This window comes from Dreissena polymorpha, chromosome 1 (genome assembly GCF_020536995.1).
Source record: "Dreissena polymorpha isolate Duluth1 chromosome 1, UMN_Dpol_1.0, whole genome shotgun sequence".
Classification (NCBI taxonomy): Eukaryota; Metazoa; Mollusca; class Bivalvia; order Myida; family Dreissenidae; genus Dreissena; species Dreissena polymorpha.
The window spans coordinates 82,631,175-82,655,060 of NC_068355.1; the positions used below are offsets into that span (position 1 = coordinate 82,631,175).

The 23,886-nt window shown below is 33.0% G+C and overlaps 1 long non-coding RNA gene across 2 annotated transcripts; it reads left to right on the forward strand.

Annotated features, from left to right (window-relative positions):
- Positions 1–12,595: 12,595 nt before the first annotated feature.
- LOC127838259 (uncharacterized) lies at positions 12,596–22,037 on the forward strand. 2 transcript variants are annotated; one of them, XR_008029746.1, is made up of 8 exons: positions 12,596–12,779; positions 13,601–13,753; positions 17,199–17,330; positions 17,641–17,790; positions 19,059–19,196; positions 19,963–20,149; positions 20,275–20,408; positions 20,626–22,037. It is a non-coding gene; the product is annotated as an uncharacterized LOC127838259 (long non-coding RNA). The 2 variants fall into 2 exon arrangements; XR_008029747.1 differs by lacking the exon at positions 12,596–12,779 and adding an exon at positions 13,277–13,388.
- The last annotated feature ends 1,849 nt before the right edge of the window (positions 22,038–23,886 follow it).

Genomic DNA, 23,886 nt, shown 5'->3' on the forward strand with positions numbered 1-23,886 from the left:
ATTAGGTGTCACGAAACGATAACTTCACGTACGGGTTTATGCATTAAAAAAACCCCAATGTAATAGAACGATCCCGGGATTCGCGCGAGTTAAGAAAACCCCGCTAATCCCTCCGTACAAACAACGCTTTTCCGTTACCACGGTGCCTATACCACATGACTTTTTAAGATCTGTGTTGGGGGAATAAAGCGCGACCCAGTAAACATTTTAAATGATGTCGTTTTAAATATTTCACAATTTTTAATGGGATAAAGTGGAGAGCCCGCTCATTCGTGAGAGTTTTCTATACGTATAATGATTTTTTTTTAAACAAATAAGAATTTATTTCAGCAAAGTGCAACCGCGCGTTTGTGATATGAAGTCCCCACACTGATCCGACATTTTTCTAACCGTTCAAACGCGTGGTTGCTGTTTACTGAAAAAATACTTATTTGTTTAAAAAGATCATGATACCTATAGAAATCTCTTACGAATGAGCGGGCTCTCCATTTTATCCCATTATATTGGTGAAATATTTAAAAAGAGATCCTAAAAAATGTTAACTGGGTCGCGCTTTTTTCTCCCAACACAGATCTTAGTCACGTGGTATAGGCACCGTGATTACATTAACTAATGATAGTTCCAATTAAATAATAATGGATGTTAATGCCTTTCATGACTATGATTATTCAGTCTTACATTTTATTAAATATTACACATGCGTGTAAATCGTATTTTGTATTTGTATTTAGTTACATGATTTACTTTGTCAATCGGTAAAATGACGAAATACAATGTATACGAATTACGAAAATAAATGTGTGTCAAATACTTTTGTTTTCAAGTATTTTAATACAAAATACGATTCTAATCGAGCCTGTAATATATCCACACACTGTTGATACGTTTTTAATGTGTTTTGTTCCACAAGTATTTATTTCATGTTTCGTTTCAGTTTGCCAGGCGATGACTCTTTATACTACATATGAACCCTCGCAGATGTCTTAGCGGCGTTTTCATTCCATGTATACATATTGTTACAATATCTCTTGCTTTTTTACAATGTAAAGCTCACTTACACCGTGTAACAAGATTTCATTTCTCCATGAGGCAAATTGCCTCTATGATAAATCATGAGAGACTTGTTTTAGTTTTTTTTGTTTGAATATATCTGTAAAAAACGTGTTAACCTAGGTAATATGAGATTCCATAGCAGACACAGCACTGTAGCGTTTTACTATGGATTTGTGCTAACTTAGTAATAAGAATCCGTGGATTAAAAAATTAGATTTCTAGTTCAGCCCGAAACCTTTTGAGTGTTTTTAATGAAATGATTTAATGAAATGTCGCCTTTACCCACAACATCTGATTGTAGACGGACTCTGGTCCTTACAATACATCAGTTAGTGCACATAGTAAAGAGTTTTACAAGGAAAAATATATGCATGTTTAGTTGAAAATCTTTCCATGGCTTCTTTTTACATTCAAATGACGTTATACATATGAAGATTCGAGCTATTCACAGGAATAACGAATATTTCCGGACGCCGAAAGTTGCAAAGAAAATGCTCGATACATTTGGAAAACAGGTACATCGCGAACAGTTTTTTTTAAAGATGAAAACGTTTAGAACTTCTCTTTTATTTGTGAATAGATTTATGGGCAACCCTGATTTTTTAAAGCGAGCGATTCAGTTGAAGAAGATTGGTAGTACATTGCAAGTTGCCCAAACTCGCTACCGTCCCAATACGCCAGATGGTGAAGAGCGGTTCCTGATATAGGTCAACGGCAGCGGGCCCACACTTGGTTCTTAGACAGCCCGCATTCCACGGATCCGTCACAGTTTGCGTAGTTGTATGTATGCCTCAAAGCGAGGCCTATCTGAGAAGTCGGCGCAATAATATTTGGACAAGGTGGAGCATTGAATCCGCTTGCTTGTTTTATGATTTTGTGGGAAAGTTTAAATTACTGTGTTCATCACAAGTGCAAGGGAATATAACGATATTGCATAATACTTTGTACGTTGTTTTATATGCATTTCACATTTGAATAAATAAGTGAATACGTTTTTTTGTAATCCTTGAGCAAATAAGTTATTTTGTCTGATATAACAACATAAAACCACTGCACAGTATCTCCATCTAAAATGAAAGGTCATGGAAAAGTACTTTTCCCGTGTAGAAATATCGGAGCGATATAATCCGATGTGGTTAAATATTAGGATCGCTTACAGGATTGTTATATCTACCAACCGTATGGAGATCTTTGTTGAAACAACAAGCTGTTTTGGTATTGCCTTTTTGTTTGATCGCTTTTTGAAAGCAGAGACCACGAGGGTGATTAAAAAACAACAACATATATATATATATATATATATATATATATATATATATATATATATATATATATATATATATATATATATATATATTCACACATATGGCCAGTTACGGGGTCTCTGATTTAGAAATAGGTTATGGGGTTCCCACTTTAAATACATGTATCTCCATACCCTTTTTTATCCGATATAAACACGAATTAAGGTATATAGGGGTACCTACTATTATTATTGTATATAAATACGTCATTTATTTAACGTCTTATACAAGGAAATATATAGCGAACTTATTTGCGAGGTATATACAATTTCAATTTCAGACCTGATTGTGGTTTTCGATTTAAGACCTTATTGTGAGATTTGATTGCATTACCTCCCCTACACCCCCCTCATAGTAATTAAAGGAGCCTAGATTGCGGGGTTGTATATAGACCCCGTTTTTTATATTGACCTCGTAAGTACAGTCTGAAAACTACAGAGACCGCGTAACTGGCACTATATATTGGTATATATATATATATATATATATATATATATATATATATATATATATATATATATATATATATATATATTATCACGTTTATAATCATCAATTTACTTATAAAGTTACAGAAGTATTACGCTAACTGTTGATTTGTAATTTATGCAAAATCTGGTGTAGTTATGTTTACACATAGACATTGCGATTTTCAGTTTAAGAAAGTATGATTTATGATGCGCTATGTTTGATATCGTATGTGTTTCAAGGACGCAATATATCATATCGTACCAAGTGCACAATACAGTTAATTACTCATTCATCACAATTTCGTAGTTAATGTTATGTGGATTTTAACAAAACCCACAAATACCATGCAAGTAATCTCACATGATATATGATGATGAAGTGAAGTGAGCGTGAACGAACCTTTTGGCGATATATGTTTGTTTCATCAATTATATCTATTTAAAGATCGAACCAACAAAAAAATGAATTCTAATGTTTGCATCTCATTTAATAAGAGCAATTTATCATAATTGACACTCATTTAATTTTACCAAATGCATTACGTAGATCAAATATTCATTAATCTTGCATTTAATTAAAAAACCCCACTAATGTCTATTGAAGAATGTAATCAATCACTGGCTAAAAACATCAAAAGAACCAATGGTATATAAATGACGTTTAAACGATTGTAGAAGAAACAGAAACAATGAGGATTCTAATCGCAGTCTGTGTTTACCTGGGTATTTGTGTCGTGTGTGAAGGAAGCACATGCCCGACATATTTATTCCCCAGATTGTTAGGGTGCAAGAGTGACTTCAGTGAGTAATTTTTTAAATATGTTTCATGTATGCATTAAAAACACACTAAAAGGTCACTTGAAGAATTCACGCGCTCGATATGGATTGAAATTTTAAGAAATTAATTAATAAAAAATAGTATCAATTTTGCAGGATGCAATTAACATATCTCTGGCCTACGTCTTATTGTAACACCCGTACTTTTATTGGGCTCCTTTCTAACTGTTGAAAAATCTTGAACCTACTTTTACCCGTATTAATTGGAATACACCCCCTCCAGAAATAATGGGGCATTCCACTGGCGTTTGCCAGATGAGATATGGCATCGGTGCAAATTAGGTATGATTTGTTTCGTTTAACTAAAATTAAAATTTCGCGAAATGTGACTCCAGCATGTTTTAGTGGTTTCGTAGAACTTAAACAACTACAGTGCATGATTATAGTTATGTTGTTGCCGAATTTCGCATTAAAATGAGAAAACATTCAGGCCTTTAGTACACAAAATACTATTGATCTGTTTTTAAGGACGTACGCGGCCGTTTAGTATCACGCAAATTTGTTTTTTGCTGTAACACCGGTTGCGAAGTATGCGTATGCTTTTTCAAATAGTCGTTTAAAAACGGGGTTTGTGTCAATATAGGGAATAATATCAAGAAATAAAGTATTTTGAAGCAATTAAAATTGATATGCAATGTGTAGCCCCTACACTACACAATACAAATCAACCATCATCCCTAAGACCTTTTTATCGCGTGAATGAACCGGCGAGCATGATTCTAGTTACGGAAAAAAGTCGATACACCCTTACAATTAAAAATATTTGTGTTTGCAAGTACAACTTGTTTAAAATGGATAGCTTTCTATAGAATTAAGCACATTGGTATTGAATCGTCATATGTTTGAACCATATCATTATAATATATTTGATTACGTATAAATAATAATCAAAATCTTTATACATGTATACATTTAATGTTATAGTTAAAAAAAATCGGAACATTTTTGTAATTTTAATTTCTCAGTAAACGGCTTCAGATATCAACTGCAATGAAGCGATTTTTGAGATCATTTACTTCATATAGAATACCTGATGAATTAAAATCATTTATCCACGACGTCTGGATCATGTGCGGGTGGGGTTGCATCTTGCTGCACGTGTATATATGCGAATATAATTTATTTTTGTTCACATAATTTCTTTCTCTCTGACCAATTTGATTAAAAAAATCGTTTATTTTTGGCTTGCAATTGACTAAAAGAAACATTGCTATTGTTAAATGTTTCTTTCTATTTTTTCTGACACGGTGAACGACTTAAGACGCGACATGCAACCACGTGTAGAATACGGGAACGTGATAAGGCACGTAGTATGGAATTGGAAACACCATTTAGTTATAAACAAAATAACAACATCAGTCACACAAGTCACCCACGAGTTTTATTTCATTTTTATATCAGCAAAAATGGTTCTAACAAACTTACAAACTATCAAACGTATTGTATGTGTAATATAAATATAGTTTGTAAACTTCCACACACGTACTTCAAATGTATTCATTGCTTTAAAAACTGTGAGTCAATGTAAATTAAAAAAATATACTAATTTCACTATTATTACATTACATACAGTTAAAGACTTAAGATTATTAACATTTCAAAAACTTATTACATATAGCAACGTTCATGTAGGAAGCGAATGAGTGGTAAACATATACGTCATCATCGCCTTCAGTAATATCTCTTTTCACATGCAAACATTTTTGTAGTATATCAGGGGCTGCTCCAGGATTTCTGGTTAGGGGGAGGGGGACGGGATATTGAAAGATTTGCTTGGGGTCAATGTGCAATGTGAATGTGAAAGAGGGATACATCAGAATCGCAAAGTTCGACTTGAAAAACATGAGGACAGAGAGTTTAAAGTAAAAACAATTAGCGATTGTCTGTGATTAGTGGAAAATGTTGTCTACGAAAACGAAGAAAAATGAGTTTAAATAGGTGTCTAGATCTAGTTAAGTGTGAAACATCAAATGAATTGACTTTACTTTGGCGTACGCCGCGTCCGCCCCCCCCCCCCCCCCCCCCTGGAACCGCCTATGTATATAATAGTTTTCATAAAAATGTAATACTTCTGTTGTATTATGTTTTTATCGTACACAAACTGTGAACATACAAAATGTTTTGCATACATATGTACATAAAACTTTCAAAGTTCAGTCTGTTACTGCTTTTCAATATATTTATGCATACCAATAGAATGCCGTGAAATGCTCAAGCCTGGTCAATAATTACAACTTATACCGTTGATATGCCCCTTAAAGTGTATTGTGTACGTCTTGTTTTAGGTTGGAAACGTAATTAGCACTTTTATGATCTCGAAACATATTACTAATTATTTGTGTTTTCACTAAATTTAAATGTACACTTGCATTGGCATACAGCAATACATTAATCAAGTCATGCAAAAAAATACAATAAAATAACGTTGATCTGCCCCTTTAAATATAGTCTATACATTTTTATTTTTTGGGAAGGTGTATGATCCTAATTTAACTTATTTTGCTACAAATAATTTGTGGTGTCAGTTAAATTTAAATCTACTTTGCATTGGCATACCGCAATATATTGGTCAAGCAATGTCAAGAATTACAATTAATATCGCCAATATTCCCCTTTAAATGTACGGTATAAATCTTGTTTTCAGTTGGATGCTCGATAAACCTTCTTTTTTGCTTATCTTGGTACACATAATGTGTGATTTCATTTACATTAAAATCTACTTTTTCATTTGCATAAATCAATATATGTACTAGTATGTGTTTTGACATTTTTTAAGGGTATTTTACGTCATGCAGTAACACTGCAGTTGTGAACAAATGACCTCGGTTACCTATGTTTTTCTTTTTATATATTTATTAAGTTATAACTCATAAAATATTCGGTTAAATTTGGTAAAAATCTAGATATGGGAAGGCATGTAAAAAATAAAAATGACTTGTGTGCATTTTATTTATTTTCATTTGTGAAATTATTTTTGTTTTTATTGTTGTTAAAAAGTAATGAAAACATTAATCAATCGATTGATGTTGTATTTAAAATAAATTAGCAGTCATATTGAATCAGTATGATATATTTTGAGATAAATAGAACTAGTTTTAAACAGTTTTCTCTTTAATTTACTCAATTTTTTATGTTATTACCTTTTTAAGAAAATTTTGCTAAAATAGGGTTGTTGTTGAAGTGCGAGTAAAAAATTAAGAACACCGATGACCCATGATTTATATTTTACTTTTCTACCCATAATAGGTGGTTGTAGCTAAAAACCAACAATAATCAAATTCTAGATATAACAAAATTTTCATTAAAACTGAGCATACGTCCTTAATCTTACTTTTCAATATTTGTATATGTGAATAACTTAGCATTTTCTTATAAATTGTGACAGTTATCACTGCTGAGGTCAGGATTGATATGAGAGGTCCCGTCTCAATGGACAATGAAAACATGTACTACAGAATTCGAAACATAAATGTTTACAAGATATATCATGGTTAAACTAAACCTATGCTACAAATTATTATTATTTGCACACGCAGTACATCGATATGCTACATATAAACAGGATAATGTCGAGATATTTAAAATAATTGGTATATAAAGTATGTGCAGTGTTTCATTCGGTAATTATAAAAAATCAGTCCGTAATTAAGGAATTCATCAAAGCGTATCACACAAACACAATTGAGCCTGTAGAACACAAATCATCGCTAAAGCAAAATTTCGACAACTATTCTATTCGAAAAAGTTAAACATCAAGTGTTTAGCTTTTGAGTTATTCCGTGACTTAATAGTTATGTTTAGAAAAAAAATCGTAAGGGTCGAGTAATTTTGATAGAGCAACGAGCGATATTTTAATAATAAAATAGTGTTTTCAGTTATTTTTGCTGCTCTAGACTGCATCCTATATAATGTTAAGTTTTTACGATTTTTTTTAATATATATAAAGAGAGTGTTTTTTTTTACAAATCATTCTTTTATCAATGCACAGATATCAACGACAATGATAACTGTGTTGGAGACTAGGGTTAAGACACGAAGTATATTTCATACAAGGCAATTTATATAAAGTATTTTATTTCGTTAAAAAATGAACAGTTTTCTTTAAGTTTCACTTTGTACGATGTATCATTATCAGTTTTTCTTTGTTGCAAGACATCGATATTATAATTTATCAATTATATTATTGAAGCGATGTATTTGAAACATACCTATTACTTTGGATGTGTCCGATGTAGTTTACAGGATCGACGGCCGGGATAAATTTTGAAGGAGTTTACACGGCAGAAAACAGTGCTATGTGTGGTGTTGCTGGGTTAGAGAGGGGACGGCATATTTTGTCAGGTAAAATGGAATGATAAGAATGCATTTCTTCTATTGTCATAAGTTGTCAAGAAACGATATCTGCAAGTTGTGGTTTATACATGTAAACAAACGAAATGTGTTGCATGTAGTAAGTAGATTATAAATGACACTATGTTAAGACTCCTCCTATGCTGTTTCTAATGCATTGCATATATGTTTCAGGCTTTATTGATCATATCAGGGGACAGCTGAATCTGAATCTTTTCGTGTCGTGGTTTGAACGCTTCCCCCTAAGCATGCAGGCCCGAACACTTCTAAGGCGGTTTTCGGAGAATACAGTTGATTGCAATTAATTTATTAGTCAGTTTATGAAACAGACACATATATATCTTCGTCATAGACAAATATTTAATGCTACGATAAAGAACTTAATTTATTGATTGCCAACCTTATCTTCTCGTGTTTTCTACACTTTCTAAGCTAAAGTGCATTTATTATGATTATTTTTAAGTTAAAATCTTTCATGTTTATCGCCTGTTTTGCTTTTATTATACAACTTTAACGCGTAGTGGAAGAACATTGACATAATTCATATACTATTTATTTCATTTACTTCGATACGGATCGTGCCGTAATAGATTTACACGATGTGTTTTGTTCCACAATACCACCTTATTTCATGTTTCGTTTCAGTTTGCCAGGCGATAACTCTTAATACTACAAATTGGCCCTCGCAGTTGCCTTTGCGTTGAACAATATTCGTAACATGTGCACGTATGAACGTAATAGGGCTTTGTTTCCTAGATGCAATGTTGACAATTTTTTCCGTTGTATATTTTTTATTTTCGTCGTCAATAGTTATGTGGGGGTCGAGGGCATCCCCCTCCATACCGTACATAATCAATATATATAACAGATCATAATGCATGGTGTACAAATCTTGCACTGTATACAAGTGCTAATAACTGCGTAATGAAAAATACACAAACTGCCATTAATGCTTAAACAGCAATTAATGTATAGAATAATAAATATATTGTTAGTATTATGCAAGTCACAATGTACAACTTACAGTATTGCAAAGTAGACAACTGCTCACTGTTACATAGTTAAGGTAATATAATAATTGCATATATAGCGGTATACAACTTGATACATATATTAATATTATCAATTTAGAGTTGAACGATTCAAGTCACTCTTTTCTAACGATACAGCCTTAACAAAATGTCCCAATCGTTATTTGAACTTATTAAATTGGAATGAATCTGAATTGCAGAAGACATTCATTATCTTTAAAATATTATACTGGAATGAAAAATATGATTTTGCCGCGATAACGGTAGGTAGTTTTTCATTCATTTTACAATTATATATATATTTTTTTAGTAAGATGGAAAGTAAGATTAAGAGGAGCACTTGTGTTTTTATGTCCTAACATAAACGAGGAAGCATTTATTAGTTCAGAAAATACATCAAAGCCTTCTAACAGTTATGTAATAAACATTTTAACCTATTTACATTCCCAAAAATGTGCTCGATTGTTTCTGGCGCACTGTGACAGAAAGAGCATTCTGCGGATACTTTAAAATTGATTTTATACAAAAAATAGTTTGTACCAATAATTCGGTGTATAATTCTGTACTGAAACAATGTGGACAATTGGTATAAATTATTGAATGCATCTATGTCGTTCTTTTGTACAAATGGCTACAATATATCTTGCTTTTAATTACATCGTTCTGGTTACTCAAACGCTATCGTGTAATAAATATTCAAAACAAATCAACATTCACTTAAAATGAAATGTATGCTTTTTGTTTCTTATTATTATCTGTTCATTTAATTGATTAGCAAAATGCAGAAAATAAAGAAATCGAGAAAGACTAATGAATTTAATGTGTGTGTGATATATATTTAATTTGCAAGAGAAAAAATAATTTTCTACATATCAATATACATACGCTCAGATAAAATAATAATAAATAACAAAACTAAGGTATACATAGCTCATGCCTCGGTCAATAATATACATCAAGTATAACCGCTGAAACTCTCCTTTTCATACAATAAGTGCCTGGGGTTGGGGCAGTGCATTAATAAATAAATACATTTATATACACCCCATGCATGTTTAAGTTACATAACAGAAATTAAAGTTAATACCTTGAATTATGAAGTTGACTTTTTAATTTGAAGCGATACGAATGTTACGCAACATCTTTCGACTAATAAACAGTTACAGAGCATAAACAATAATTGTAATATTTTAGCTTTTTGTTCTGACAATAAATTTCAACTTAGAAGCATGTTAGTTGTATACTACACATTGTCTGATAACATGGAATAATAGTCCAAATGAATATCAAAATCTTCAAAGGAATTTAATTTAACAAGTTAAAGTACTGAAACGTATACTTGTTACATTTGACATTGAAGGTTAACCTTGAATTTCAAAAGAAAAGCATAGTTGTATTGACACATGGTGTGGTAATGAAGAATTATAATCCGAAATAAGAATAAAATACCTCGCGTAAACGTTACATTGCGTGTACGAAAACTCATGACCTTAGACCGTAAAGTTGACCTGGACCTTTCGCAGAGGAGCATGGAAGTTGAACAGGACTAACACTTTGAAGTTATCTAAACACAGAGGGACGGTGCGATTTCTGTATACCATTCGGCGTAAGAACAAAAACGAACTTTGCACAATCACACTGATAAGGTCCAAACACTCTTAGAAGTTTGCTTAATTATTCCGAGATATCAACATTCAAGGATGATTCCGACATACATTAACTGTTTAACGAATGAATGTTTGATTATTTTGACATATTGATAAATGTAGGAGAATCATCGGACTATTTACGACCAGACGACTAATAGACAGACAGACAGACGCCCATAATGAAAAAAGCATATGGAATTATTCTCGGTTTGATAAATACGGTATAGAATGGTTTTATACATGTTATTTAGAAGAGAGATTGTGGTAATGGTTTAGCGCGAAAATCTATTGAGTCGCCATTCGAGGGTGTATTTGACAGGCACATGTAATGGAAAAGGAAAACGAAGGGGTGATAAAGTAGTTTAGGTGTTCATTTGCGAAAAACATAGTATTCGGAAGGAGAAGGTTTTTGATGAGAGGACTGATTCTCTGCTAGAAGCGGAATGGTGAGCTGGAACTTCGAACAGAGGTCAGACTTGATGGTTCTGTTTATTTTAATAACACTGGCAACAATTTTCCGATTACAATTGACACAGGTTGTGTTCATTGTACAGAAATTAAACTCTGCATCAACAGGTTTTCTTTGAGATTTGTTTGATGGGTTAAAATTCCATAATTTGACGAGTTTTCCAGCCGACCAAGTACCTATAGTTTTGTATTTGAGTGTATTAAGAATTTTGTTATTTTCAAATTAGTTAATCAAAATTAATAAGGTGTTCTATTATATCTATTGAGCTCATGCTATTTCCATGGAAATTTAAGCCAGATTTCAATCAGTAGCTTAGAGAATGTCTGTGTTGGTGAATTGGACATAAAAACAAATGTCAAGTTGGTAGTTTTAATTTTGAGAGCAGAAAATACGTATTGATTTTAAAAGCTCTGGTGATCCGAGCATATTATGGGGTGATAGTTAAAAAAGTAATACGTACTTTTGGCTTGAACATATTGTTTTTTAATCTTATATCTGTTAATTACATATGATGAGACAGTATTTAAAACTTTTCTTGACATACCGACATATGCTTTTAAGTTCCCCTTATTGAAGCACACGATGGACCAACATAGCATCACCAGGTTCATTTAGACGTACCAACATATCATAGAGACGAATTTACCCTATCGAAGCACGTACAGAAACACAAGTATAACATAAACAATAACATTATATTATGACACATTTTAAAATAAATACATAGTTTTTGTACACACGCGATGGTTAAAGCTCATGATGAATCGATAAAGTGGTACAATGGCTCGTACATAAAAAGATAAACGCTTGACATGTTCAACTGATTGTAACTGATAAAACATTATTGTTACTCAATGGTTAGCATTGTGGACACAATATAACACGTTTTGTTGAGAGGTTTATCTTGGTAAACCATGATAAAGCATTATCGTAAAACAAGGATATATGTTTTTTCATATTTAAGTATATTCACTTATTATATTGTTCACAAATTTACCTTACCAAAGCACGAGACGAAACTTGATTTCAACATAGTTACACGTTTGTTGACAAAAATTGACATTACCGAACAAGAAAACGTAATCTTTCTACAAAATCAAAAGACATTAAACACATTAAAACCCCTTTTTATTACAAATATCATTGCATACGAGATGACTCATTTCATCGACAAAACAACACTTAAACATAACTTAATAACGCATTCAAAAGACAAACGTACATAACATAGAGACACGAAGAACCGATATAAAGAGAAGAAAATGTTGAAATTGGAAACAATAACATATAATGCAAACATAACAACCTAGCTATACAATAGAATAGTCCCGGCGTTCCATATTAATCTATCACAATCACTATGTCAACTGCTCGTATCGGTTATTTATGGGTTATTTTTATAAACTGATAACTTGAATAAGTTATAACATGGTGAAAACTGATAACTTTTAAAATTAAAACTTCCTAACACAATAGTTTAAAATCAGTACACGTATTTAACTGATCAGGTTAACATACAAAACTATTAATTTTCAGCATAATGAAGATATTTAGCAGTCTATTAACAGGAATATTTTTCATAATTGGATTGCCGTATTTCGCGCGGAGTACAAGCGGTAAACTTATTTTGCCGATTTTTCATCAATGGTTATCAGTGCATTATATTTGTGTTATGCATGTTATGGCAATTTTGTTTATAAAAGTTATAGTGGAACAGACGTTTTCGGAAACCGAACGTCTTCATTTGATATTACTAAAATCCTATATAACCTCATATATCACACAGTGTGTTGTGTGTTTCAACATGTGTCCAGTTGCGATTCGTATGCCTTAACACATACATGTTAAGTCATACTAAGAAACATGAGTATCTGTTACAACTGATATGTACAAGATTATAATATGTACAAGATTGTTAGGCGAATGCAAATTTGACCAAAAACATTGTTTGTGATCTCAGGAATACGATATTCAATCCATACAGCCTATGAAGGACCGTTAACCATTAAAATAGCTATTTGAAAATTATCAGATAATCGATCCAATATTTGACGAGGTTAAATTAAAATCATTTAGCGTATTAAACGTAAGGGCATTATTATTTGATTTATTTAACAGTGTTGTTTAAATATATTGGACTTGAAGTATCTGTATAGTACACGGAGTCACTTGATAAATGAACGAGAGCTGAGTGACTGGCGTGATGTGAACAAATAACAAAGCATGTATGTACCTATGTAACTATTTTCTTACAACCCGTTTAAATGATACAAAAGCTTATCCTATCAAAATAAATAATTAAACAACAAAAGTTTTAATCAAAAACAGTCAACGTACAAATCTGATATGTGGTGAACCTTTGTTTGTTGACTAGTATGCACTCGGTCCATTATTATCGTAAATAAAATAACATCGTTATGTACGTGGTGCTTTTCAGAATGTCCCGATGGCACATATGGGTTGAACTGTTCACAGACGTGCAGCACACATTGTCGTTATGGAAACGAACCCTGTAACAAAGCAGACGGAAGTTGCCATGATGGATGTGCTACTGGATATGACTATTTTCTAGATACAAAGTGCAACCAAAGTAAAATAATGCTATTCTATAAATGAGGCGTCGGTAGATAACACATATGTTCATTAATTTCAAAGGCACAATCTATTTATACAAGTCAACACAATATAGAGTGATCATATCAGAGTTTAAAATTGAATATATAATCACATTCAAGCACTGCATAATATAAATCTTCGTTACATTTAATCAAAACAATACTTATAAATTATCAACAGATACTCGGGAGATTTCAAAATGATTTAAATATGTTCAATTTGTGCAAAGAAAAACAAAGGTAACAGACATGTGATCACAAGCATATACGTATATTGAAAATACACAAACCATCCGACTATAAAGCAAATGACATGAGGCACAGTATAATATGTTCATTTTTTCCCCGACGTCGGTAGTGACAGACTCCCCAATGAAGAGTTTGGTATTTTTGTATTTCCTTCGAAATTTTAGTTTCCTCATTAATTATGTTGTGGATTTTTTTTCAAAAACTTACTTAAACGCTGATTGTATTTTGATCGTTTACATATTTATAAATAAATATTACCACACTTCAGGATACTTCTGAGAATCAAAAGCATATTTATGCCTTAATCAAATTAAATGCATTATTTGGCTATTGAGGATACGGGTTTCACTTGTTAATGCTTTGACTGATATATGCCTGTTTGTACTGAATTCGTTGCATTGTATTTGTATATTTATAGGAAACAATTCAAATTATAAAAGAAGTAAATTGTTTTTTGAAAATGAATATCAGGGATACGGTTTCTGACTGTGCTAAAGTGAGATAAGTTGTAACTGACCGACAAAATCGCATCTATGTCGTTCATTTTTCGTAGGATTAGAAAAATGAATGCTTTAAGCTTTTATTAGATACTCTAAAGTAATTTTTCTTGGAAGAACCAGTGCGTAATTCTTAACATAGATCTTTAGAATACTCTAAGAAAAGGAACAAAGCTGGGACCTCTTTATCTCTTGGCTTACCCCGTATCGGCTATACCACAAATAACTCTATGAAGACAGGGACGCCAAGTATAAATTACGTGTGGTGCAACGTCCATAGTGATTTTACTTTAACATCGTAAAAGTCCGAAATACGATTAACGTTGTATTGTTTCTTGTAAATATTGAGCACACGATAGTTTCCATTTGTAATCAAGTTTCATGGAATACAGTTTAGTTGGGATGGATCTCCACGTCCGGTCTGCAAGGTTTTCTTTGCTTTTTCGAGTAAGGACGAGTAGATACGATAGTGTTTATTTTTAACCAGGTTTTCCGAAGGAAAAAACTGGTTATTAGATTGGCGAATGCGGGCGGGCTGGCTGGCTGGCGGGCTGGCTGGCTGGCTGGCGGGCTGGCGGAACAAGCTTGTCCGGGCCATAACTATGTCGTTCATTGTCAGATTTTAAAATCATTTGGCACATTTGTTCACCATCATTGGACGGTGTGTCGCGCGAAATAATTACGTCGATATCTCCAAGGTCAAGGTCACACTTTGAGTTCAAAGGTCAAAAATGGCCATAAATGAGCTTGTCCGATCCATAACTATGTCGTTCATTGTCAGATTTTAAAATCATATGGCACATTTGTTCACCATCATGGGACGGTGTGTCGCACGAAATAATTACGTCAATATCTCCAAGGTCAAGGTCACACTTTGAGTTCAAAGGTCAAAAATGGCCATAAATGAGCTTGTCCGAGCCATAACTATGTCGTTCATTGTCAGATTTTAAAATCATTTGGCACATTTGTTCACCATCATTGGACGGTGTGTCGCGCGAAATAATTACGTCGATATCTCCAAGGTCAAGGTCACACTTTGAGTTCAAAGGTCAAAAATGGCCATAAATGTCCCTTGAGATATAACCTTCATATTTGGTATGCATGTGTATATGGACAAGGCCTTTCCATACGCACAACAATTTTGACCCCTGTGACCTTGACCTTGAAGTAGGGGTCTGCGTTTAGGTTTCAAAATCTGCGTTTAGGTTTCGAAAAATGCTCATAACTTCTATGTCCCTTGAGATATAACCTTCATATTTGGTATGCATGTGTATATGGACAACGCCTTTCCATACGCACACAAATTTTGACCGTCCGTCCGTCCGTGTGTCCGTCCGAAAACTTTAACGTTGCTCATAACTTTTGCAATATTGAAGATAGCAACGTGATATTTGCCATGCATGTGTATCTTATGAAGCTGCACATTTTTAGTGGTGAAAGGTCAAGGTCATCCTTCATGGTCAAAGGTCAAAAAAAATAAATTCATGTGCATCTCATGGAGCTGCACATTTTGAGTGGTGAAAGGTCAAGGTCATCCTTCAAGGTCAAAGGTCATTTTTTTTTTTTCACCATCAAATTACCAGTCTGCCAAAGGCTACAACAAACCTCTTCTTACAAAGTTCTCATTTTTAACCAGGTTTTCCGAAGGAAAAAACTGGTTATTTGATTGGCGAATGCGGGCGGGCTGGCGGGCGGGCGGAACAAGCTTGTCCGGGCCATAACTATGTCGTGCATTGTCAGATTTTAACATCATTTGGCACATTTGTTCACCATCATTTGACGGTGTGTCGCGCGAAATAATTACGTCGATATCTCCAAGGTCAAGGTCACACTTTGAGTTCAAAGGTCAAAAATGGCCATAAATGAGCTTGTCCTGGCCATAACTATGTAATTCATTGTGAGATTTTAAAATCATTTGGCACATTTGTTCACCATCATGGGACGGTGTGTCGCACGAAAGAATCACGTCAATATCTCGAATGTCAAGGTCGCCAGGACTAAAAATATATTTTTTTTTAAAACAAACTTACAAAGGGGTTAATTTTGTTTGTTCATTTCAAAAGTTCAGTTTGAGTTTTCTCCCTTTATCAGATTTTTTTTTCACAATGAAAACCTGGTTTTGTGACAATTTTGTCCCTTGTTTAACAAAGAAACACCTCCACTTGATAAGCATTTTAAATGGGTCAGAGAGGTTTTAGATTGTGATTCTATGCAAATGAGACTCACTTCCCCCCCCCCTCTTTTATTGAGGTTACGTAAGCGCTTCTGTACTCGTCTGCAATCGATGTTTAAGAAAAATCAAATGTCAATTTGACCGATCTGGAGCGTGTGCGATATATAACTCGAACTAGTTTTGTCATTACAGCTGTTATGACAAGTTTGGTTTATGTTAGAGAAGTAATTCTACAGGAATTATGAAATAAACATCTGGACAAGCTCGGATAAAATCACGCATACAAATAAATTCAACCATTGTGACACGAAATAGAGCCGCTCGCAGCGGATTCGATTATAATCATGACGCTAAAATTTGTTTTATCTAATACTTTATGGGAAAGTAAACATTTGTTTTTCGTGTCTCATATTTAGTTCCACAAAGCGTCATATTCATGCTAGTCATATAAAGTGGAAGGCACTAACAACGGATCGATTAATGTCTTTGATATCGCTCCAGAGTGCGCTTCTGGCCATTCCGGGTGGAGGTGTCAACCTTGCGGACACTGCAAAGAGTCCGAGTGTGACTGGATGACTGGTGAATGTACCCACGGGTGTGATTCTGGGTGGTGGACACCAATATGCAAAACTGGTATAACTTACTTGTTGATACGTACGCAAAACACGTTGTTATAAATAAGCTGATTAAGTTTGAAATGAACTGCCGAATAAATACAAAGTGAATTTTAGATTTAAGGTACATATGTACAATTCTTTCCAAACATGTCGTTTTGGTATTTAAAATTGTTTTCATTTTTAAATAATACCTTTAGGGATTTCTTGTATTATACACCTATTTAACATTTAAGAAAAAAAGGCTTAATCAAACATTGGCATACACCGTATCTTCAATAAACAATATTATGATTCTGTAAAATTTTACCCTTAACCTTTTATAACAGCATGCGACGACGGCAAATATGGGTTAAACTGTTCACAGTCATGTGGCAAAAACTGCGTTGATCCTCGTTCATGTAACAAAACGAATGGAGCGTGCATTGGTGGATGCCGTCCTGGATATGATTAACAGGAAGACGTGTTTTGCAATATTGGTAATATTTTTGTTAATAAACTTTATGTTAGATTATTTTTGCCAGTTGGTTTACTCTTTGTACAGGAAGTAAAATCATTCTTAATCGTAACTGTTTTGACCGTTAAATTTTAATCAGGTGTGTTTGTTTTATCAAATTTTAATGTGTATGTAGGGTGCCATGTTGAAATAACTGTTTTATTGTTTTACATTAACACTCAGGTTCTCAATTTATTATTACAAACGAAACCAAGTTGGAGGTGACATCGATGATTTTTTGTCATTGAATATTAAATTAAAGTACACTGATTTAATAATTAGTGCTATAAACAATCGGTATTGGTTTGTTCTTCTTTTGACACATGCACATGAGAAAAAATAAATGACATTGTAAAACGATAAGTCGATTTAAGAATGATTGTGAACACGATGTTTGACTTATCATGACCCACAGTACTTTATTGAAACATATACAACTCAAAGTGATGAATATCTACAGGTTGATGATGTGTCATTTCAGATTTATGATTGTAATTAATTTACTTAAACAATTAAAGTACATTAACTGTATCGGGAGGAATATTCACCTGCCATATGTATTATGTTTTAAATGGTAAGCAAACTATTACGGTGAATAAACAATTTAAAATACACAGAAGGACATATACATATTATTTAAGCCAAGGTCACCAACTTTGAAAGGCTAATGTCAAGGTTCGAGGTTTAAAAAAATGCTGAATTGTTGGTAAGACCTTACCTTGAATCATAAGCATACACTTATAAAAAATAACCCCTTCGTATTACAATCAAGCTTCAACAGTAATGCATGGTGATATCCCCAAGACCCTTTCGCAAATAATGGCTGTTGACCAGAGCAGGAGAATTTCAAGTATCCTCTAGAGCAAATTAAAAATCATTGTCGTGCATTGCAACCAATTATTTTGCTAACTAGGTTTATAATGTTAAATCTATTGTTTTTTAAAGGGGCCTTTTCACAGATTTTGGCATGTTTTGACGTTTGTCAATAAGTGCTTTCTATTGATAAATGTAAACATTTGATACAAAAAGCTCCAGTAAAAAATTAAGAATACAATTAAAAAAAGAAAAAAAAGGTAACTCTCAGCAGGGCTCGAACCACTGACCCCTGGAGTCCTGGAGTGAAAAGTCTACCACTTAGACCACTCGGCCATTCTTCCGATTACAATGCTAGGTGTATTTTATATTTTATATAAGCAATCCTCGTAGTTTGAAGACAATATATATTTGTTATTCAATCAAATTAAATTACAGCATGCGAACGAGGATACTTTGGACTTTACTGCACTTCAAAGTGCCACTGCAAAGAAGGACTACATTGTGACCACGTATCTGGGATATGTTCCGGGTCAAGATGTGAACTCGGATGGACTGGCGACAATTGTAGTATACGTATGAATACATTATTAAACTTAAACGAATAGCAATTTGCTTTGCAAAAATATTAAACTCAATATTAAAGTACGGAGGTCAAGTTTGACCGTGTTCTTATTTGTTACTTCAATAATAGAATTCTCGAATTTAAATAGGAAGATATACATTTTTTTGTTTGTGTTAAATCGCTTCAAAGTACACCGCTTTTTATTATTTAATGCTACAGTACTTAAAGCTACACACCTTGAAATGAACTACATTTTAATCAATACATATAGAAGCAATTTGAAAGTGTGCAAACGTGTCATTAAATCCATAGCCTAGTTAGCAAGTAATTTATTTATATATGTTTTAATTTAAAACCGAAAGTAGGATTTCTCTACGTATACATACATTTTGACAAACGCGATTATTTTTAAGTTTTAAGCGCAAAAAATACGGATTTCTACCTTGTAACCACCAGATATATTCTAATTGAGATAGATAAAATTAAATATGTAGCCTAATTAGCTAGTAATTTATTATATTTCAAACGGTACCGTTTTTAAAACCGAAAGTAGGATTTCTAGACGTATACGTTCATTTCGACAAACGCGATTATTTTAAAGTGCAAAATAGACGGATTTCTACCTTGTAACCGCCACATATATTCTAATTGGCATAGATAAAATATGTTTCTTATTTATACTTATATTTACTATGCCAAGTATTTCATTTCAAGTTGTGTGGCTTTAAGATTTTTTGCTAAGTGTTTTAACACTGTCATTGGTAATTTTCTTTGTAGAACTAGTGACGAATGAGACAACAGCTCAAGAACCCGTAAAGCCGTTATCTGCAATATTGTCAATGAAAGACAACTATATTAAACTTTTATTAATTATAATATCAGTGATATCAACGGTCCTGGGACTTTTTAGCGCAGCCTTTATATTAATGTTCTGCATTAAACGTTCGAGAAGGATAAAACAGAAGTATATTCATTTTTATAAGCTTTATTATTTTTTTCAACTCCACATTGATATTGGCATTTTCTATCCGTTAAGCAATATTCGCGCAAAACGTCTTTAATGTAAATTCTTTTTTTGTGTTCCCATAGGCCATCCGCAAACTCTGATAGTTCCACAAAATCCTTGAATCTGACGTCTACATCCACAATTATATATGGTGCTCTATCGTCAACAGCACAAATATCTAATGACGATGAGCAGGTGCAAATGAGCTCAGATGCATGTACGTACGCAGAAAATTGATAGGCATCCGATTGTGTGTTTAGTATTTGCATCTTCAACAAATGGTTAAAACAGTTTCATGAACATTATGGTCGCGTTGTTTATTTATGTTTTTATAATACTGATATTGATAAACACAAGTTGTGCCCATTAGTTGTAATATATTTACATTTTTTATCAACGGAAAACTTGTTATGACCCAGTTTTACTCTTTGTAGGTGAATCCGATTCTCCCGAGTAGTGGATCGTTCGAATATAAGGACGTACATCCTGCTTTTATAGCGAACAAGTGTACTTAAAGGAACCACTTATGCCATAAAATCGAGTTGTCTGAAGTATTAACATAGAACTAAACTCAATTTTTAAATTAATAAACAAAAATGTATGACTGTTTTATTCGGTGTTTGTTATTCGATTCTTAGTACGCGTAAGGTTATAGGGATTGTCTGTGACACTATCAGCATTACGTACACGTGATCTTTTACGTCGTATAATGAAGACACGTTCTAAACATCATGGTGTTTTGCGATTTGTTTCAATGAAAAGGTAGATAACAGTGTTTTTTAAGATATTTTTGAAAGGTGTATGCATTAATCTTAACATCGAGGCAGATCTTTACATTACGAAAGGATAACTTATAGTAAATATAATATGTTTATAAAGACGTTTGTTGCGTTAAGCTTGGGGAAAAACCGGTTCGAAAACAGTGATCGTCACGATTTCCAGCATCCATGAATATGTTCAACTGGTTCGAAATTGTTTTTAGACCATTTCATTAAGATGTTGAAATATTGATAATTTTAGCAGATGTAATAGGAGCGTTCTTTAGCTACTTATTGGACCTGTTGATGTTATACCTCGAAATTAATGGGCTTCCTGCTTTCGTGAAGAAATAACCAGCAGGGATCCATAAATCAATAGATTCCGATTATATTCCATTTAAAAAACTGGTCTTTGATAAACAATTTAAATGTTACAGGCACCAGTAGCGTTGCAAATCGATCTGCTCATTTCACAAGTATTCTTCGTATTTGTTTCCTTCCAAGCAACCAATGTTCACATTTAAATTAGTGTTTTTCAAATATCGCGTGTGTGAATGCCTCGCTAACCATTGCATTTGACATTAACATTAAAAAGCGTTTTTTATCATAAAAATGTATTCATTATATACATGTGCATGCTCTGTGGTGAAAGCGTTTCCAAATTGTATAGTTAAAGATACATGATCATACCAATACACTAATTGAATGTTAAAGCGTCATAAAATAAAACAATCGAATACGTATCGACCGACCATTCGACCAAACCACGGACAGGTGCGATTGGACATACATCTTATGATAACTATTTTTTACAAAGTCCGTTCTTTTTTCTGGACCAGAACTTGCGTTTTTAGAATAAAGGTTAAACATATTAACAACGCAACAGTTTACTTTCAGATATGTACTTATGGCAATTAGACATTTTACTATTATATTCTCATACCCAAACAGAACATGCTCGGTATTACACGTTGAAAGATTTTGTTGAATATTTTGTGAAAGTACACGTGAGAATTACTTTTATATCTAAAAATTAATTTCATGTGAGTTGGAGATAACGTTAACATATCTTTGACAGTTGTATATATATGAACTATAAATTAACGGTTTATGTGCGTTGTTCTTAATTGTGTATATCGAACAGTTCGATAGCCCCATTCATGTTAAAAAGAAATTTCAAAATTTATAGAACGACCAGATGAGTACTTTTGGGGTTTACAATTTAAAACAACTTATTTATGGATATCAATTTCTCTTTTATAGTCGTCATAATGTTTATATATACAAATCGAAACTATATTGCATCTAGAGGAACTGATAATAAGCATCTCAAAAACGACCTTTATTTAATTAGGCACGTGACTAATTGTCGTACAATTGTACATAGTAAGAACACATATAAAGCGCTAACACCAATCATTAAAAGTATTATAAATCTAAACATAGCATTTGAAGGTGTGATAAGGTGTGAAACCTATTAAAGATTTGTCTCAACATATGGACATGTGATTTAAAATTAGCCTCAAAGATTCACAATTCAAATGAAGATAGATACAATAATTTGTTTTAATTTAATGACAAATACAGAACAAAATGTTCTTATTGGAACCATACAGATAACTTTACCGCGAAATGAAACATACTATAGACGGTGTCAACGTTTTCTGATTCTGGTCTTCAATTTTAGAGGTTTTGATATGAATCATCATATAGTGTGATATTCAGATCGTCGTTATGCCCGATCTCAAGAAAGCAAATCGTCATGTAATTTCACATCGACAATTCCTCTGCATCTTCAAGTCCTAGGCACCATGAACTGTTAAGGCATCTATCCTTACCTTAGGTGACGTCAACTACATCAAAGATTGTTGAAGGCTGCGATAGGATTGGTCATATGAAAGTGCCCACGCCGCATAGATGTTATGTTAAAAGGCAATTCGGTCTTTTCGTAACCAAAAAGTTGTCTCCCATACGGGTAGGTATCACGAGTATCCCGGGTAAAACGCGGTCCATCTAAAATGCGTATATGACTCATAGCCGCGGATATGACCGAAAAGTGCGGATATGGACGAATACAGGCAATACCGACACTTTTTCTGCAATGTTTATTTCAATATTTAATAATAAAAAAATACACAATATGTGTTAAATATGTTAGTATTGTCTCAAAATATAACAATGTAATAGACATTATCATTTTTCCAACTCTAAATTCATAACCGCGAACATGACGAAGTGCCAGAATATTGTTTTAGGGCTACAGACCACAAACAATATAACCACACCGACACCACATATGTTTTGTTGTATAAGTTTACATAATGTTTATATAATATACTGAATGTATTATTATTCTGGATGTCGTCTTAAAACTTTAGTTTTTAGATATACAATATGCTTTAGAAAATAGTAAAGTATTTTTGGGCCGATTATCGCCAGACTACAAGTAATTAATGATGTTACTTTTCCCTGGTTATATTTTTATTTGAATACAAAATGTTGAATTTATTTAAATATACTGAATGTTATGAATGCAGTAAATATTGTTCGAAATGTCACTGTTTCAAGTGGCATTTTTCATTTGAAAATAAATGATGATTTCAAATGCGCGAATATGATAAATTTTAATAGAATTCATATTTTCAAGTGATAACTTTTTAAATACACGCGCTTAGTAATATTTTCAACCGGAAGTAAACAATACCTACCCGCACGAACGACAACTCTTGTTCTTCCTAAATACGAAAAGACCGAAACTGTGAAAAAAGCATAAAATAAAAAAGAAAATTTGTTGGATTCGGTGGAATATAGATTTCAATTCACTCGTGATCATTGAAAAAATCTATTTTCACTCGTGGCTGCGCCGCTCTTGAAAATGTTATTTCTATGATCACTCGTGAATTAAAGGGATATTATGGGCATCTAACAGTTGATAGG